This window comes from Nelumbo nucifera, chromosome 4 (genome assembly GCF_055504915.1).
Source record: "Nelumbo nucifera cultivar China Antique chromosome 4, China Antique-T2T, whole genome shotgun sequence".
Taxonomy (NCBI): domain Eukaryota; kingdom Viridiplantae; phylum Streptophyta; class Magnoliopsida; order Proteales; family Nelumbonaceae; genus Nelumbo; species Nelumbo nucifera.
In genome coordinates this window covers 51,325,144-51,339,522 of record NC_142652.1, presented here as the reverse complement: position 1 = coordinate 51,339,522, position 14,379 = coordinate 51,325,144, and the positions used below count along the sequence as shown (strand labels likewise).

The 14,379-nt window shown below is 46.5% G+C and overlaps 27 non-coding genes and 3 pseudogenes across 27 annotated transcripts; all 30 read left to right on the top strand.

Moving 5' to 3' along the window:
- The first annotated feature begins 318 nt into the window (after positions 1 to 318).
- LOC148794882 (5S ribosomal RNA) lies at positions 319 to 437 on the top strand. The gene has a single exon (XR_016071229.1). It is a non-coding gene; the product is annotated as a 5S ribosomal RNA (ribosomal RNA).
- Positions 438 to 789: 352 nt separating this feature from the next.
- LOC148794881 (5S ribosomal RNA) lies at positions 790 to 908 on the top strand. The gene has a single exon (XR_016071488.1). It is a non-coding gene; the product is annotated as a 5S ribosomal RNA (ribosomal RNA).
- A 352-nt stretch (positions 909 to 1,260) lies between these two features.
- On the top strand, positions 1,261 to 1,379 carry LOC148794880 (5S ribosomal RNA). Its single transcript, XR_016069788.1, has one exon. It is a non-coding gene; the product is annotated as a 5S ribosomal RNA (ribosomal RNA).
- A 355-nt stretch (positions 1,380 to 1,734) lies between these two features.
- Positions 1,735 to 1,858, top strand: LOC148794879 (5S ribosomal RNA; annotated as a pseudogene).
- A 355-nt stretch (positions 1,859 to 2,213) lies between these two features.
- LOC148794878 (5S ribosomal RNA) lies at positions 2,214 to 2,332 on the top strand. The gene has a single exon (XR_016073682.1). It is a non-coding gene; the product is annotated as a 5S ribosomal RNA (ribosomal RNA).
- A 355-nt stretch (positions 2,333 to 2,687) lies between these two features.
- Positions 2,688 to 2,806, top strand: LOC148794877 (5S ribosomal RNA). Its single transcript, XR_016073681.1, has one exon. It is a non-coding gene; the product is annotated as a 5S ribosomal RNA (ribosomal RNA).
- Positions 2,807 to 3,161: 355 nt separating this feature from the next.
- Positions 3,162 to 3,280, top strand: LOC148794876 (5S ribosomal RNA). The gene has a single exon (XR_016071469.1). It is a non-coding gene; the product is annotated as a 5S ribosomal RNA (ribosomal RNA).
- A 353-nt stretch (positions 3,281 to 3,633) lies between these two features.
- On the top strand, positions 3,634 to 3,752 carry LOC148794875 (5S ribosomal RNA). The gene has a single exon (XR_016073382.1). It is a non-coding gene; the product is annotated as a 5S ribosomal RNA (ribosomal RNA).
- A 356-nt stretch (positions 3,753 to 4,108) lies between these two features.
- On the top strand, positions 4,109 to 4,227 carry LOC148794874 (5S ribosomal RNA). Its single transcript, XR_016070448.1, has one exon. It is a non-coding gene; the product is annotated as a 5S ribosomal RNA (ribosomal RNA).
- A 355-nt stretch (positions 4,228 to 4,582) lies between these two features.
- LOC148794873 (5S ribosomal RNA) lies at positions 4,583 to 4,701 on the top strand. The gene has a single exon (XR_016075185.1). It is a non-coding gene; the product is annotated as a 5S ribosomal RNA (ribosomal RNA).
- Positions 4,702 to 5,054: 353 nt separating this feature from the next.
- Positions 5,055 to 5,173, top strand: LOC148794872 (5S ribosomal RNA). Its single transcript, XR_016072971.1, has one exon. It is a non-coding gene; the product is annotated as a 5S ribosomal RNA (ribosomal RNA).
- A 355-nt stretch (positions 5,174 to 5,528) lies between these two features.
- Positions 5,529 to 5,647, top strand: LOC148794871 (5S ribosomal RNA). The gene has a single exon (XR_016073033.1). It is a non-coding gene; the product is annotated as a 5S ribosomal RNA (ribosomal RNA).
- A 354-nt stretch (positions 5,648 to 6,001) lies between these two features.
- Positions 6,002 to 6,120, top strand: LOC148794870 (5S ribosomal RNA). The gene has a single exon (XR_016070482.1). It is a non-coding gene; the product is annotated as a 5S ribosomal RNA (ribosomal RNA).
- A 355-nt stretch (positions 6,121 to 6,475) lies between these two features.
- LOC148794869 (5S ribosomal RNA) lies at positions 6,476 to 6,594 on the top strand. The gene has a single exon (XR_016070801.1). It is a non-coding gene; the product is annotated as a 5S ribosomal RNA (ribosomal RNA).
- A 355-nt stretch (positions 6,595 to 6,949) lies between these two features.
- On the top strand, positions 6,950 to 7,068 carry LOC148794868 (5S ribosomal RNA). Its single transcript, XR_016075308.1, has one exon. It is a non-coding gene; the product is annotated as a 5S ribosomal RNA (ribosomal RNA).
- Positions 7,069 to 7,423: 355 nt separating this feature from the next.
- On the top strand, positions 7,424 to 7,542 carry LOC148794867 (5S ribosomal RNA). Its single transcript, XR_016071699.1, has one exon. It is a non-coding gene; the product is annotated as a 5S ribosomal RNA (ribosomal RNA).
- A 353-nt stretch (positions 7,543 to 7,895) lies between these two features.
- On the top strand, positions 7,896 to 8,014 carry LOC148794866 (5S ribosomal RNA). The gene has a single exon (XR_016069787.1). It is a non-coding gene; the product is annotated as a 5S ribosomal RNA (ribosomal RNA).
- A 355-nt stretch (positions 8,015 to 8,369) lies between these two features.
- Positions 8,370 to 8,493, top strand: LOC148794865 (5S ribosomal RNA; annotated as a pseudogene).
- Positions 8,494 to 8,848: 355 nt separating this feature from the next.
- Positions 8,849 to 8,967, top strand: LOC148794864 (5S ribosomal RNA). Its single transcript, XR_016075515.1, has one exon. It is a non-coding gene; the product is annotated as a 5S ribosomal RNA (ribosomal RNA).
- Positions 8,968 to 9,322: 355 nt separating this feature from the next.
- Positions 9,323 to 9,441, top strand: LOC148794863 (5S ribosomal RNA). The gene has a single exon (XR_016072708.1). It is a non-coding gene; the product is annotated as a 5S ribosomal RNA (ribosomal RNA).
- A 355-nt stretch (positions 9,442 to 9,796) lies between these two features.
- LOC148794862 (5S ribosomal RNA) lies at positions 9,797 to 9,915 on the top strand. Its single transcript, XR_016071476.1, has one exon. It is a non-coding gene; the product is annotated as a 5S ribosomal RNA (ribosomal RNA).
- Positions 9,916 to 10,268: 353 nt separating this feature from the next.
- Positions 10,269 to 10,387, top strand: LOC148794861 (5S ribosomal RNA). Its single transcript, XR_016073381.1, has one exon. It is a non-coding gene; the product is annotated as a 5S ribosomal RNA (ribosomal RNA).
- A 356-nt stretch (positions 10,388 to 10,743) lies between these two features.
- Positions 10,744 to 10,862, top strand: LOC148794860 (5S ribosomal RNA). The gene has a single exon (XR_016070107.1). It is a non-coding gene; the product is annotated as a 5S ribosomal RNA (ribosomal RNA).
- Positions 10,863 to 11,217: 355 nt separating this feature from the next.
- On the top strand, positions 11,218 to 11,336 carry LOC148794859 (5S ribosomal RNA). Its single transcript, XR_016075184.1, has one exon. It is a non-coding gene; the product is annotated as a 5S ribosomal RNA (ribosomal RNA).
- Positions 11,337 to 11,690: 354 nt separating this feature from the next.
- Positions 11,691 to 11,809, top strand: LOC148794858 (5S ribosomal RNA). The gene has a single exon (XR_016072970.1). It is a non-coding gene; the product is annotated as a 5S ribosomal RNA (ribosomal RNA).
- A 355-nt stretch (positions 11,810 to 12,164) lies between these two features.
- Positions 12,165 to 12,283, top strand: LOC148794857 (5S ribosomal RNA). Its single transcript, XR_016071227.1, has one exon. It is a non-coding gene; the product is annotated as a 5S ribosomal RNA (ribosomal RNA).
- A 352-nt stretch (positions 12,284 to 12,635) lies between these two features.
- On the top strand, positions 12,636 to 12,754 carry LOC148794856 (5S ribosomal RNA). Its single transcript, XR_016071465.1, has one exon. It is a non-coding gene; the product is annotated as a 5S ribosomal RNA (ribosomal RNA).
- Positions 12,755 to 13,106: 352 nt separating this feature from the next.
- On the top strand, positions 13,107 to 13,225 carry LOC148794855 (5S ribosomal RNA). Its single transcript, XR_016069786.1, has one exon. It is a non-coding gene; the product is annotated as a 5S ribosomal RNA (ribosomal RNA).
- Positions 13,226 to 13,580: 355 nt separating this feature from the next.
- LOC148794854 (5S ribosomal RNA) lies at positions 13,581 to 13,704 on the top strand (annotated as a pseudogene).
- Positions 13,705 to 14,059: 355 nt separating this feature from the next.
- LOC148794853 (5S ribosomal RNA) lies at positions 14,060 to 14,178 on the top strand. Its single transcript, XR_016073680.1, has one exon. It is a non-coding gene; the product is annotated as a 5S ribosomal RNA (ribosomal RNA).
- Positions 14,179 to 14,379: the final 201 nt, after the last annotated feature.

Here is a 14,379-nt window from a genome sequence, read left to right as displayed (position 1 = left end):
AATTCCATTTGTCGTTTCGGCGAGACAAACTCAAACAACGCGCCGGATACTCGGACCATTTGCGGCACGATCGTCATTACTGAATGGGAACCGTGCAAAAACCGGGCTTTTGGCATTCGTCGTGCATTGTGGGCCCCGCGATAGTATTGCATCTATCCGGGGGTGCGGCAGATCTGAAAAGCAAACACTCCGCTCACGTAGGAGCTTGTGCACTGTTACTAAGGGAGGAAAGCTGCATTCACATTTTTTTCAAATCTAAAACAATTAATGGAAGGGAGCAAGATATTTCATAAAGATCTAAGCGAGCATGAATTAAACGGGTGCGATCATACCAGCACAAATGCACCGGATCCCATCAGAACTCCGAAGTTAAGTGTGCTTGGGCGAGAGTAGTACTAGGATGGGTGACCTCTGGGGAAGTCCTCGTGTTGCACCCCAATTTTATTAATATTTTATTTCGATATCGTATTTGCAAATTCCATTTGTTTCGGTGAGACAAACGCAAACAACGTGCCGGATACTCGGACCATTTGCGGCACGATTGTCATTACTGAATGGGAACCGTGCAAAAACCGGGCTTTTGGCATTCGTCGTGCATTGTGGGCCCCGCGATAGTATTGCATCTATCCGGGGGTGTGGCAGATCTGAAATGCAAACACTCTGCTCACGTAGGAGCTTGTGCACGGTTACCAAGGGAGGAAAGCTGCATACACAGTATTTTCAAGTCTAAAACAATTAATGGAGGGGAGCAAGATAGTGCATAAAGATCTAACCGAGCATGAATTAAACGGGTGCGATCATACCAGCACTAATGCACCGGATCCCATCAGAACTCCGAAGTTAAGCGTGCTTGGGCGAGAGTAGTACTAGGATGGGTGACCTCCTGGGAAGTCCTCGTGTTGCACCCCAATTTTATTAATATTTTATTTTGATTTGTATTTGCAAATTCCATTTGTTGTTTCTGGGAGATACTGGAAACAATGCGTCGGATACTCGGACCATTTGCGGCACGATCGTCATTACTGAATGGCCACGATGCAAGAACCGGGTTTCGGCATTCGTCATACATTGTGGGCCCCACGATAGTATTGCATCTATCCGGAGGTGCGGCAGATCTGAAAAGCAAACACTCCGCTCACGTAGGAGCTTGTGCACGGTTACCAAGGGAAGAAGGCTGCATACACATTTTTTTCAAATCTAAAACAATTAATGGAAGGGAGCAAGATAGTTCATAAAGATCTAAGCGAGCAAGAATTAAACGGGTGCGATCATACCAGCACTAATGCACCGGATCCCATCAGAACTCCGAAGTTAAGTGTGCTTTGGCGAGAGTAGTATTAGGATGGGTGACCTCCTGGGAAGTCCTTGTGTTGCACCCCAATTTTATTAATATTTTATTTCGATATCGTATTTGCAAATTACATTTGTCGTTTCGGCGAGACAAACTCAAACAACGCGCCGGATACTCGGACCATTTGTGGCACGATCGTCATTAGTGAATGGGAACCGTGCAAAAACCAGGCTTTTGGCATTCGTCGTGCATTGTGGGCCCCGCGATAGTATTGCATTTATCCGGGGGTGCGGCAGATCTGAAAAGCAAACACTCTGCTCACGTAGGAGCTTGTGCACGGTTACCAAGGGAGGAAGGCTGCATACACAGTTTTTTCAAGTCTAAAACAATTATTGGAGGGGAGCAAGATAGTGCATAAAGATCTAAGCGAGCATGAATTAAACGGGTGCGATCATACCAGCACTAATGCACCGGATCCCATCGGATCAGAACTCCGAAGTTAAGTGTGCATGGGCGGGAGTAGTACTAGGATGTGTGACCTCCTGGGAAGTCCTCGTGTTGCACCCCAATTTTATTAATATTTTATTTCGATATCGTATTTGCAAATTCCATTTGTCGTTTCGGCGAGACAAACGCAAACAACGCGCCGGATACTCGGACCATTTGCGGCACGATCGTCATTACTGAATGGGAACCGTGCAAAAACCGGGCTTTTGGCATTCGTCGTGCATTGTGGGCCCCGCGATAGTATTGCATCTATCAGGGGGTGCGGCAGATCTGAAAAGCAAACACTCCGCTCACGTAGGAGCTTGTGCACGGTTACCAAGGGAGGAAGGCTGCATACACAGTTTTTTCAAATCTAAAACAATTAATGGAGGGGAGCAAGATAGTGCATAAAGATCTAAGCGAGCATGAATTAAACGGGTGCGATCATACCAGCACAAATGCACCGGATCCCATCAGAACTCCGAAGTTAAGTGTGCTTGGGCGAGAGTAGTACTAGGATGGGTGACCTCCGGGGAAGTCCTCATGTTGCACCCCAATTTTATTAATATTTTATTTCGATATCGTATTTGCAAATTCCATTTGTCGTTTCGGTGAGACAAACGGAAACAACGTGCCGGATACTCGGACCATTTGCGGCACGATTGTCATTACTGATTGGGAACCGTGCAAAAACTGGGCTTTTGGCATTCGTCGTGCATTGTGGGCCCCGCGATAGTATTGCATCTATCAGGGGGTGCGGCAGATCTGAAAAGCAAACACTCCGCTCACGTAGGAGCTTGTGCACGGTTACCAAGGGAGGAAGGCTGCATACACAGTTTTTTCAAATCTAAAACAATTAATGGAGGGGAGCAAGATAGTGCATAAAGATCTAAGCGAGCATGAATTAAACGGGTGCGATCATACCAGCACAAATGCACCGGATCCCATCAGAACTCCGAAGTTAAGTGTGCTTGGGCGAGAGTAGTACTAGGATGGGTGACCTCCGGGGAAGTCCTCATGTTGCACCCCAATTTTATTAATATTTTATTTCGATATCGTATTTGCAAATTCCATTTGTCGTTTCGGTGAGACAAACGCAAACAACGTGCCGGATACTCGGACCATTTGCGGCACGATTGTCATTACTGATTGGGAACCGTGCAAAAACTGGGCTTTTGGCATTCGTCGTGCATTGTGGGCCCCGCGATAGTATTGCATCTATCAGGGGGTGCGGCAGATCTGAAAAGCAAACACTCCGCTCACGTAGGAGTTTGTGCACGGTTACCAAGGGAGGAAGGCTGCATACACAGTTTTTTCAAATCTAAAACAATTAATGGAGGGGAGCAAGATAGTGCATAAAGATCCAAGCGAGCATGAATTAAACGGGTGCGATCATACCAGCACTAATGCACCGGATCCCATCAGAACTCCGAAGTTAAGCGTGCTTGGGCGAGAGTAGTATTAGGATGGGTGACCTCCTGGGAAGTCCTCGTGTTGCACCCCAATTTTATTAATATTTTATTTTGATTTGTATTTGCAAATTCCATTTGTTGTTTCTGGGAGATACTGGAAACAATGCGTCGGATACTCGGACCATTTGCGGCACGATCGTCATTACTGAATGGCCACGATGCAAGAACCGGGCTTTCGGCATTCGTCATGCATTGTGGGCCCCACGATAGTATTGCATCTATCCGGAGGTGCGGCAGATCTGAAAAGCAAACACTCCGCTCACATAGGAGCTTGTGCACGGTTACCAAGGGAAGAAGGCTGCATACACATTTTTTGCAAATCTAAAACAATTAATGGAAGGGAGCAAGATAGTTCATAAAGATCTAAGCGAACATGAATTAAACGGGTGCGATCATACCAGCACTAATGCACCGGATCCCATCAGAACTCCGAAGTTAAGTGTGCTTGGGCGAGAGTAGTATTAGGATGGGTGACCTCCTGGGAAGTCCTTGTGTTGCACCCCAATTTTATTAATATTTTATTTCGATATCGTATTTGCAAATTACATTTGTCGTTTCGGCGAGACAAACTCAAACAATGCGCCGGATACTCGGACCATTTGCGGCACGATCGTCATTACTGAATGGGAACCGTGCAAAAACCAGGCTTTTGGCATTCGTCGTGCATTGTGGGCCCCGCGATAGTATTGCATCTATCCGGGGGTGCGGCAGATCTGAAAAGCAAAACACTCTGCTCACGTAGGAGCTTGTGCACGGTTAGCAAGGGAGGAAGGCTGCATACACAGTTTTTTCAAGTCTAAAACAATTAATGGAGGGGAGCAAGATAGTGCATAAAGATCTAAGCGAGCATGAATTAAACGGCTGCGATCATACCAGCACTAATGCACCGGATCCCATCAAAACTCCGAAGTTAAGTGTGCATGGGCGAGAGTAGTACTAGGATGGGTGACCTCCTGGGAAGTCCTCGTGTTGCACTCCAATTTTATTAATATTTTATTTCGATATCGTATTTGCAAATTCCATTTGTCGTTTCGGCGAGACAAACGCAAACAACGCGCCGGATACTCGGACCATTTGCGGCACGATTGTCATTACTGAATGGGAACCGTGAAAAAACCGGGCTTTTGGCATTCGTCGTGCATTGTGGGCCCCGCGATTGTATTGCATCTATCCGGGGGTGCGGCAGATCTGAAAAGCAAACACTCTGCTCACGTAGGAGCTTGTGCACGGTTACCAAGGGAGGAAGGCTGCATACACAGTTTATTCAAGTCTAAAACAATTAATGGAGGGGAGCAAGATAGTGCATAAAGATCTAAGCGAGCATGAATTAAACGGGTGCGATCATACCAGCACTAATGCACCGGATCCCATCAGAACTCAAAAGTTAAGCGTGCTTGGGCGAGAGTAGTACTAGGATGGGTGACCTCCTGGGAAGTCCTCGTGTTGCACCCCAATTTTATTAATATTAATTTTGATTTGTATTTGCAAATTCCATTTGTTGTTTCTGGGAGACAACTGGAAACAATGCGTCGGATACTCGGACCATTTGCGGCACGATCGTCATTACTGAATGGCAACGATGCAAGAACTGGGCTTTCGGCATTCGTCATGCATTGTGGGCCCCGTGATAGTATTGCATCTATCCAGAGGTGCGGCAGATCTGAAAAGCAAACACTCTGCTCACGTAGGAGCTTGTGCACGGTTACCAAGGGAGGAAGGCTGCATACACATTTTTTTCAAATCTAAAACAATTAATGGAAGGGAGCAAGATAGTTCATATAGATCTAAGCGAGCATGAATTAAACGGGTGCGATCATACCAGCAGAAATGCACCGGATCCCATCAGAACTCCGAAGTTAAGTGTGCTTGGGCGAGAGTAGTACTAGGATGGGTGACCTCCGGGGAAGTCCTCGTGTTGCACCCCAATTTTATTAATATTTTATTTTGATATCGTATTTGCAAATTCCATTTGTCGTTTCGGCGAGACAAACTCAAACAACGCGCCGGATACTCGGACCATTTGCGGCACGATCGTCATTACTGAATGGGAACCGTGCAAAAACCGGGCTTTTGGCATTCGTCGTGCATTGTGGGCCCCGCGATAGTATAGCATCTATCCGGGGGTGCGGCAGATCTAAAAAGCAAACACTCTGCTCACGTAGGAGCTTGTGCACGGTTAGCAAGGGAGGAAGCCTGCATACACAGTTTTTTCAAGTCTAAAACAATTAATGGAGGGGAGCAAGATAGTGCACAAAGATCTAAGCGAGCATGAATTAAACGGATGCGATCATACCAGCACTAATGCACCGGATCTCATCAGAACTCCGAAGTTAAGCGTGCTTGGGCGAGAGTAGTACTTGAATGGGTGACCTCCTGGGAAGTCCACGTGTTGCACCCCAATTTTATTAATATTTTATTTTGATTTGTATTTGCAAATTCCATTGGTTGTTTCTGGGAGACAACTGGAAACAATGCGTCGGATACTCGGACCATTTGCGGCACGATCGTCATTACTGAATGGCAACGATGCAAGAACCGGGCTTTCGGCATTCGTCGTGCATTGTGGGCCCCGCGATAGTATTGCATCTATCCGGAGGTGCGGCAGATCTGAAAAGCAAACACTCCGCTCACGTAGGAGCTTGTGCACGGTTACCAAGGGAGGAAGGCTGCATACATAGTTTTTTCAAGTCTAAAACAATTAATGGAGGGGAGCAAGATAGTGCATAAAGATCTAAGCGAGCATGAATTAAACGGGTGCGATCATACCAGCACTAATGCACCGAGTCCCATCAGAACTCCGAAGTTAAGTGTGTATGGGCGAGAGTAGTACTAGGATGGGTGACCTCCTGGGAAGTCCTCGTGTTGCACCCCAATTTTATTAATATTTTATTTCGATATCGTACTTGCAAATTCCATTTGTCGTTTCGGCGAGACAAACGCAAACAACGCGCCGGATACTCGGACCATTTGCGGCACGATCGTCATTACTGAATGGGAACCGTGCAAAAACCGGGCTTTTGGCATTCGTCGTGCATTGTGGGCCCCGCGATAGTATAGCATCTATCCGGGGGTGCGGCAGATCTGAAAAGCAAACACTCTGCTCACGTAGGAGCTCGTGCACGGTTACCAAGGGAGGAAGGCTGCATACACAGTTTTTTCAAGTCTAAAACAATTAATGGAGGGGAGCAAGATAGTGCATAAAGATCTAAGCGAGCATGAATTAAACGGGTGCGATCATACCAGCACAAATGCACCGGATCCCATGAGAACTCCGAAGTTAAGTGTGCTTGGGCGAGAGTAGTACTAGGATGGGTGACCTCCTGGGAAGTCCTCGTGTTGCACCCCAATTTTATTAATATTTTATTTCGATATCGTATTTGCAAATTCCATTTGTCGTTTCGGTGAGACAAACGCAAACAACGTGCCGGATACTCGGACCATTTGCGGCACGATTGTCATTACTGATTGGGAACCGTGCAAAAACTGGGCTTTTGGCATTCGTCGTGCATTGTGGGCCCCGCGATAGTATTGCATCTATCAGGGGGTGCGGCAGATCTGAAAAGCAAACACTCCGCTCACGTAGGAGCTTGTGCACGGTTACCAAGGGAGGAAGGCTGCATACACAGTTTTTTCAAATCTAAAACAATTAATGGAGGGGAGCAAGATAGTGCATAAAGATCTAAGCGAGCATGAATTAAACGGGTGCTATCATACCAGCACTAATGCACAGGATCCCATCAGAACTCCGAAGTTAAGCGTGCTTGGGCGAGAGTAGTACTAGGATGGGTGACCTCCTGGGAAGTCCTCGTGTTGCACCCCAGTTTTATTAATATTTTATTTCGATATCGTATTTGCAAATTCCATTTGTCGTTTCAGCGAGACAAACGCAAACAACGTGCCGGATACTCAGACCATTTGCGGCACGATTGTCATTACTGAATGGGAACCGTGCAAAAACCGGGCTTTTGGCATTCATCGTGCATTGTGGGCCCCGCGATATTATTGCATCTATCAGGGGGTGCGGCAGATCTGAAAAGCAAACACTCTGCTCACGTAGGAGCTTGTGCACGGTTACCAAGGGAGGAAGGCTGCATACACAGTTTTTTCAAGTCTAAAACAATTAATGGAGGGGAGCAAGATAGTGCATAAAGATCTAACCGAGCATGAATTAAACGGGTGCGATCATACCAGCACTAATGCACCGGATCCCATCAGAACTCCGAAGTTAAGCGTGCTTGGGCGAGAGTAGTACTAGGATGGGTGACCTCCTGGGAAGTCCTCGTCTTGCACCCCAATTTTATTAATATTTTATTTTGATTTGTATTTGCAAATTCCATTTGTTGTTTCTGGGAGATACTGGAAACAATGCGTCGGATACTCGGACCATTTGCGGCACGATCGTCATTACTGAATGGCCACGATGCAAGAACCGGGCTTTCGGAATTCGTCATACATTGTGGGCCCCACGATAGTATTGCATCTATCCGGAGTTGCGGCAGATCTGAAAAGCAAACACTCCGCTCACGTAGGAGCTTGTGCACGGTTACCAAGAGAAGAAGGCTGCATACACATTTTTTTCAAATCTAAAACAATTAATGGAAGGGAGCAAGATAGTTCATAAAGATCTAAGCGAGCAAGAATTAAACGGGTGCGATCATACCAGCACTAATGCACCGGATCCCATCAGAACTCCGAAGTTAAGTGTGCTTTGGCGAGAGTAGTATTAGGATGGGTGACCTCCTGGGAAGTCCTTGTGTTGCACCCCAATTTTATTAATATTTTATTTCGATATCGTATTTGCAAATTACATTTGTCGTTTCGGCGAGACAAACTCAAACAACGCGCCGGATACTCGGACCATTTGTGGCACGATCGTCATTACTGAATGGGAACCGTGCAAAAACCAGGCTTTTGGCATTCGTCGTGCATTGTGGGCCCCGCGATAGTATTGCATTTATCCGGGGGTGCGGCAGATCTGAAAAGCAAACACTCTGCTCACGTAGGAGCTTGTGCACGGTTACCAAGGGAGGAAGGCTGCATACACAGTTTTTTCAAGTCTAAAACAATTAATGGAGGGGAGCAAGATAGTGCATAAAGATCTAAGCGAGCATGAATTAAACGGGTGCGATCATACCAGCACTAATGCACCGGATCCCATCGGATCAGAACTCCGAAGTTAAGTGTGCATGGGCGGGAGTAGTACTAGGATGTGTGACCTCCTGGGAAGTCCTCGTGTTGCACCCCAATTTTATTAATATTTTATTTCGATATCGTATTTGCAAATTCCATTTGTCGTTTCGGCGAGACAAACGCAAACAACGCGCCGGATACTCGGACCATTTGCGGCACGATCGTCATTACTGAATGGGAACCGTGCAAAAACCGGGCTTTTGGCATTCGTCGTGCATTGTGGGCCCCGCGATAGTATTGCATCTATCAGGGGGTGCGGCAGATCTGAAAAGCAAACACTCCGCTCACGAAGGAGCTTGTGCACGGTTACCAAGGGAGGAAGGCTGCATACACAGTTTTTTCAAATCTAAAACAATTAATGGAGGGGAGCAAGATAGTGCATAAAGATCTAAGCGAGCATGAATTAAACGGGTGCGATCATACCAGCACAAATGCACCGGATCCCATGAGAACTCCGAAGTTAAGTGTGCTTGGGCGAGAGTAGTACTAGGATGGGTGACCTCCGGGGAAGTCCTCATGTTGCACCCCAATTTTATTAATATTTTATTTCGATATCGTATTTGCAAATTCCATTTGTCGTTTCGGTGAGACAAACGCAAACAACGTGCCGGATACTCGGACCATTTGCGGCACGATTGTCATTACTGATTGGGAACCGTGCAAAAACTGGGCTTTTGGCATTCGTCGTGCATTGTGGGCCCCGCGATAGTATTGCATCTATCAGGGGGTGCGGCAGATCTGAAAAGCAAACACTCCGCTCACGTAGGAGCTTGTGCACGGTTACCAAGGGAGGAAGGCTGCATACACAGTTTTTTCAAATCTAAAACAATTAATGGAGGGGAGCAAGATAGTGCATAAAGATCCAAGCGAGCATGAATTAAACGGGTGCGATCATACCAGCACTAATGCACAGGATCCCATCAGAACTCCGAAGTTAAGCGTGCTTGGGCGAGAGTAGTACTAGGATGGGTGACCTCCTGGGAAGTCCTCGTGTTGCACCCCAGTTTTATTAATATTTTATTTCGATATCGTATTTGCAAATTCCATTTGTCGTTTCAGCGAGACAAACGCAAACAACGTGCCGGATACTCAGACCATTTGCGGCACGATTGTCATTACTGAATGGGAACCGTGCAAAAACCGGGCTTTTGGCATTCATCGTGCATTGTGGGCCCCGCGATATTATTGCATCTATCAGGGGGTGCGGCAGATCTGAAAAGCAAACACTCTGCTCACGTAGGAGCTTGTGCACGGTTACCAAGGGAGGAAGGCTGCATACACAGTTTTTTCAAGTCTAAAACAATTAATGGAGGGGAGCAAGATAGTGCATAAAGATCTAACCGAGCATGAAATAAATGGGTGCGATCATACCAGCACTAATGCACCGGATCCCATCAGAACTCCGAAGTTAAGCGTGCTTGGGCGAGAGTAGTACTAGGATGGGTGACCTCCTGGGAAGTCCTCGTGTTGCACCCCAATTTTATTAATATTTTATTTTGATTTGTATTTGCAAATTCCATTTGTTGTTTCTGGGAGATACTGGAAACAATGCGTCGGATACTCGGACCATTTGCGGCACGATCGTCATTACTGAATGGCCACGATGCAAGAACCGGGCTTTCGGCATTCGTCATGCATTGTGGGCCCCACGATAGTATTGCATCTATCCGGAGGTGCGGCAGATCTGAAAAGCAAACACTCCGCTCACATAGGAGCTTGTGCACGGTTACCAAGGGAAGAAGGCTGCATACACATTTTTTGCAAATCTAAAACAATTAATGGAAGGGAGCAAGATAGTTCATAAAGATCTAAGCGAGCATGAATTAAACGGGTGCGATCATACCAGCACTAATGCACCGGATCCCATCAGAACTCCGAAGTTAAGTGTGCTTGGGCGAGAGTAGTATTAGGATGGGTGACCTCCTGGGAAGTCCTTGTGTTGCACCCCAATTTTATTAATATTTTATTTCGATATCGTATTTGCAAATTACATTTGTCGTTTCGGCGAGACAAACTCAAACAACGCGCCGGATACTCGGACCATTTGCGGCACGATCGTCATTACTGAATGGGAACCGTGCAAAAACCAGGCTTTTGGCATTCGTCGTGCATTGTGGGCCCCGCGATAGTATTGCATCTATCCGGGGGTGCGGCAGATCTGAAAAGCAAAACACTCTGCTCACGTAGGAGCTTGTGCACGGTTACCAAGGGAGGAAGGCTGCATACACAGTTATTTCAAGTCTAAAACAATTAATGGAGGGGAGCAAGATAGTGCATAAAGATCTAAGCGAGCATGAATTAAACGGCTGCGATCATACCAGCACTAATGCACCGGATCCCATCAAAACTCCGAAGTTAAGTGTGCATGGGCGAGAGTAGTACTAGGATGGGTGACCTCCTGGGAAGTCCTCGTGTTGCACCCCAATTTTATTAATATTTTATTTCGATATCGTATTTGCAAATTCCATTTGTCGTTTCGGCGAGACAAACGCAAACAACGCGCCGGATACTCGGACCATTTGCGGCACGATTGTCATTACTGAATGGGAACCGTGAAAAAACCGGGCTTTTGGCATTCGTCGTGCATTGTGGGCCCCGCGATAGTATTGCATCTATCCGGGGGTGCGGCAGATCTGAAAAGCAAACACTCTGCTCACGTAGGAGCTTGTGCACGGTTACCAAGGGAGGAAGGCTGCATACACAGTTTATTCAAGTGTAAAACAATTAATGGAGGGGAGCAAGATAGTGCATAAAGATCTAAGCGAGCATGAATTAAACGGGTGCGATCATACCAGCACTAATGCACCGGATCCCATCAGAACTCAAAAGTTAAGCGTGCTTGGGCGAGAGTAGTACTAGGATGGGTGACCTCCTGGGAAGTCCTCGTGTTGCACCCCAATTTTATTAATATTTTATTTTGATTTGTTTTTGCAAATTCCATTTGTTGTTTCTGGGAGACAACTGGAAACAATGCGTCGGATACTCGGACCATTTGCGGCACGATCGTCATTACTGAATGGCAACGATGCAAGAACCGGGCTTTCGGCATTCGTCATGCATTGTGGGCCCCGTGATAGTATTGCATCTATCCAGAGGTGCGGCAGATCTGAAAAGCAAACACTCTGCTCACGTAGGAGCTTGTGCACGGTTACCAAGGGAGGATGGCTGCATACACATTTTTTTCAAATCTAAAACAATTAATGGAAGGGAGCAAGATAGTTCATATAGATCTAAGCGAGCATGAATTAAACGGGTGCGATCATACCAGCAGAAATGCACCGGATCCCATCAGAACTCCGAAGTTAAGTGTGCTTGGGCGAGAGTAGTACTAGGATGGGTGACCTCCGGGGAAGTCCTCGTGTTGCACCCCAATTTTATTAATATTTTATTTTGATATCGTATTTGCAAATTCCATTTGTCGTTTCGGCGAGACAAACTCAAACAACGCGCCGGATACTCGGACCATTTGCGGCACGATCGTCATTACTGAATGGGAACCGTGCAAAAACCGGGCTTTTGGCATTCGTCGTGCATTGTGGGCCCCGCGATAGTATTGCATCTATCCGGGGGTGCGGCAGATCTGAAAAGCAAACACTCCGCTCACGTAGGAGCTTGTGCACTGTTACTAAGGGAGGAAAGCTGCATTCACATTTTTTTCAAATCTAAAACAATTAATGGAAGGGAGCAAGATATTTCATAAAGATCTAAGCGAGCATGAATTAAACGGGTGCGATCATACCAGCACAAATGCACCGGATCCCATCAGAACTCCGAAGTTAAGTGTGCTTGGGCGAGAGTAGTACTAGGATGGGTGACCTCTGGGGAAGTCCTCGTGTTGCACCCCAATTTTATTAATATTTTATTTCGATATCGTATTTGCAAATTCCATTTGTTTCGGTGAGACAAACGCAAACAACGTGCCGGATACTCGGACCATTTGCGGCACGATTGTCATTACTGAATGGGAACCGTGCAAAAACCGGGCTTTTGGCATTCGTCGTGCATTGTGGGCCCCGCGATAGTATTGCATCTATCCGGGGGTGTGGCAGATCTGAAATGCAAACACTCTGCTCACGTAGGAGCTTGTGCACGGTTACCAAGGGAGGAAAGCTGCATACACAGTATTTTCAAGTCTAAAACAATTAATGGAGGGGAGCAAGATAGTGCATAAAGATCTAACCGAGCATGAATTAAACGGGTGCGATCATACCAGCACTAATGCACCGGATCCCATCAGAACTCCGAAGTTAAGCGTGCTTGGGCGAGAGTAGTACTAGGATGGGTGACCTCCTGGGAAGTCCTCGTGTTGCACCCCAATTTTATTAATATTTTATTTTGATTTGTATTTGCAAATTCCATTTGTTGTTTCTGGGAGATACTGGAAACAATGCGTCGGATACTCGGACCATTTGCGGCACGATCGTCATTACTGAATGGCCACGATGCAAGAACCGGGTTTCGGCATTCGTCATACATTGTGGGCCCCACGATAGTATTGCATCTATCCGGAGGTGCGGCAGATCTGAAAAGCAAACACTCCGCTCACGTAGGAGCTTGTGCACGGTTACCAAGGGAAGAAGGCTGCATACACATTTTTTTCAAATCTAAAACAATTAATGGAAGGGAGCAAGATAGTTCATAAAGATCTAAGCGAGCAAGAATTAAACGGGTGCGATCATACCAGCACTAATGCACCGGATCCCATCAGAACTCCGAAGTTAAGTGTGCTTTGGCGAGAGTAGTATTAGGATGGGTGACCTCCTGGGAAGTCCTTGTGTTGCACCCCAATTTTATTAATATTTTATTTCGATATCGTATTTGCAAATTACATTTGTCGTTTCGGCGAGACAAACTCAAACAACGCGCCGGATACTCGGACCATTTGTGGCACGATCGTCATTAGTGAATGGGAACCGTGCAAAAACCAGGCTTTTGGCATTCGTCGTGCATTGTGGGCCCCGCGATAGTATTGCATTTATCCGGGGGTGCGGCAGATCTGAAAAGCAAACACTCTGCTCACGTAGGAGCTTGTGCACGGTTACCAAGGGAGGAAGGCTGCATACACAGTTTTTTCAAGTCTAAAACAATTATTGGAGGGGAGCAAGATAGTGCATAAAGATCTAAGCGAGCATGAATTAAACGGGTGCGATCATACCAGCACTAATGCACCGGATCCCATCGGATCAGAACTCCGAAGTTAAGTGTGCATGGGCGGGAGTAGTACTAGGATGTGTGACCTCCTGGGAAGTCCTCGTGTTGCACCCCAATTTTATTAATATTTTATTTCGATATCGTATTTGCAAATTCCATTTGTCGTTTCGGCGAGACAAACGCAAACAACGCGCCGGATACTCGGACCATTTGCGGCACGATCGTCATTACTGAATGGGAACCGTGCAAAAACCGGGCTTTTGGCATTCGTCGTGCATTGTGGGCCCCGCGATAGTATTGCATCTATCAGGGGGTGCGGCAGATCTGAAAAGCAAACACTCCGCTCACGTAGGAGCTTGTGCACGGTTACCAAGGGAGGAAGGCTGCATACACAGTTTTTTCAAATCTAAAACAATTAATGGAGGGGAGCAAGATAGTGCATAAAGATCTAAGCGAGCATGAATTAAACGGGTGCGATCATACCAGCACAAATGCACCGGATCCCATCAGAACTCCGAAGTTAAGTGTGCTTGGGCGAGAGTAGTACTAGGATGGGTGACCTCCGGGGAAGTCCTCATGTTGCACCCCAATTTTATTAATATTTTATTTCGATATCGTATTTGCAAATTCCATTTGTCGTTTCGGTGAGACAAACGGAAACAACGTGCCGGATACTCGGACCATTTGCGGCACGATTGTCATTACTGATTGGGAACCGTGCAAAAACTGGGCTTTTGGCATTCGTCGTGCATTGTGGGCCCCGCGATAGTATTGCATCTATCAGGGGGT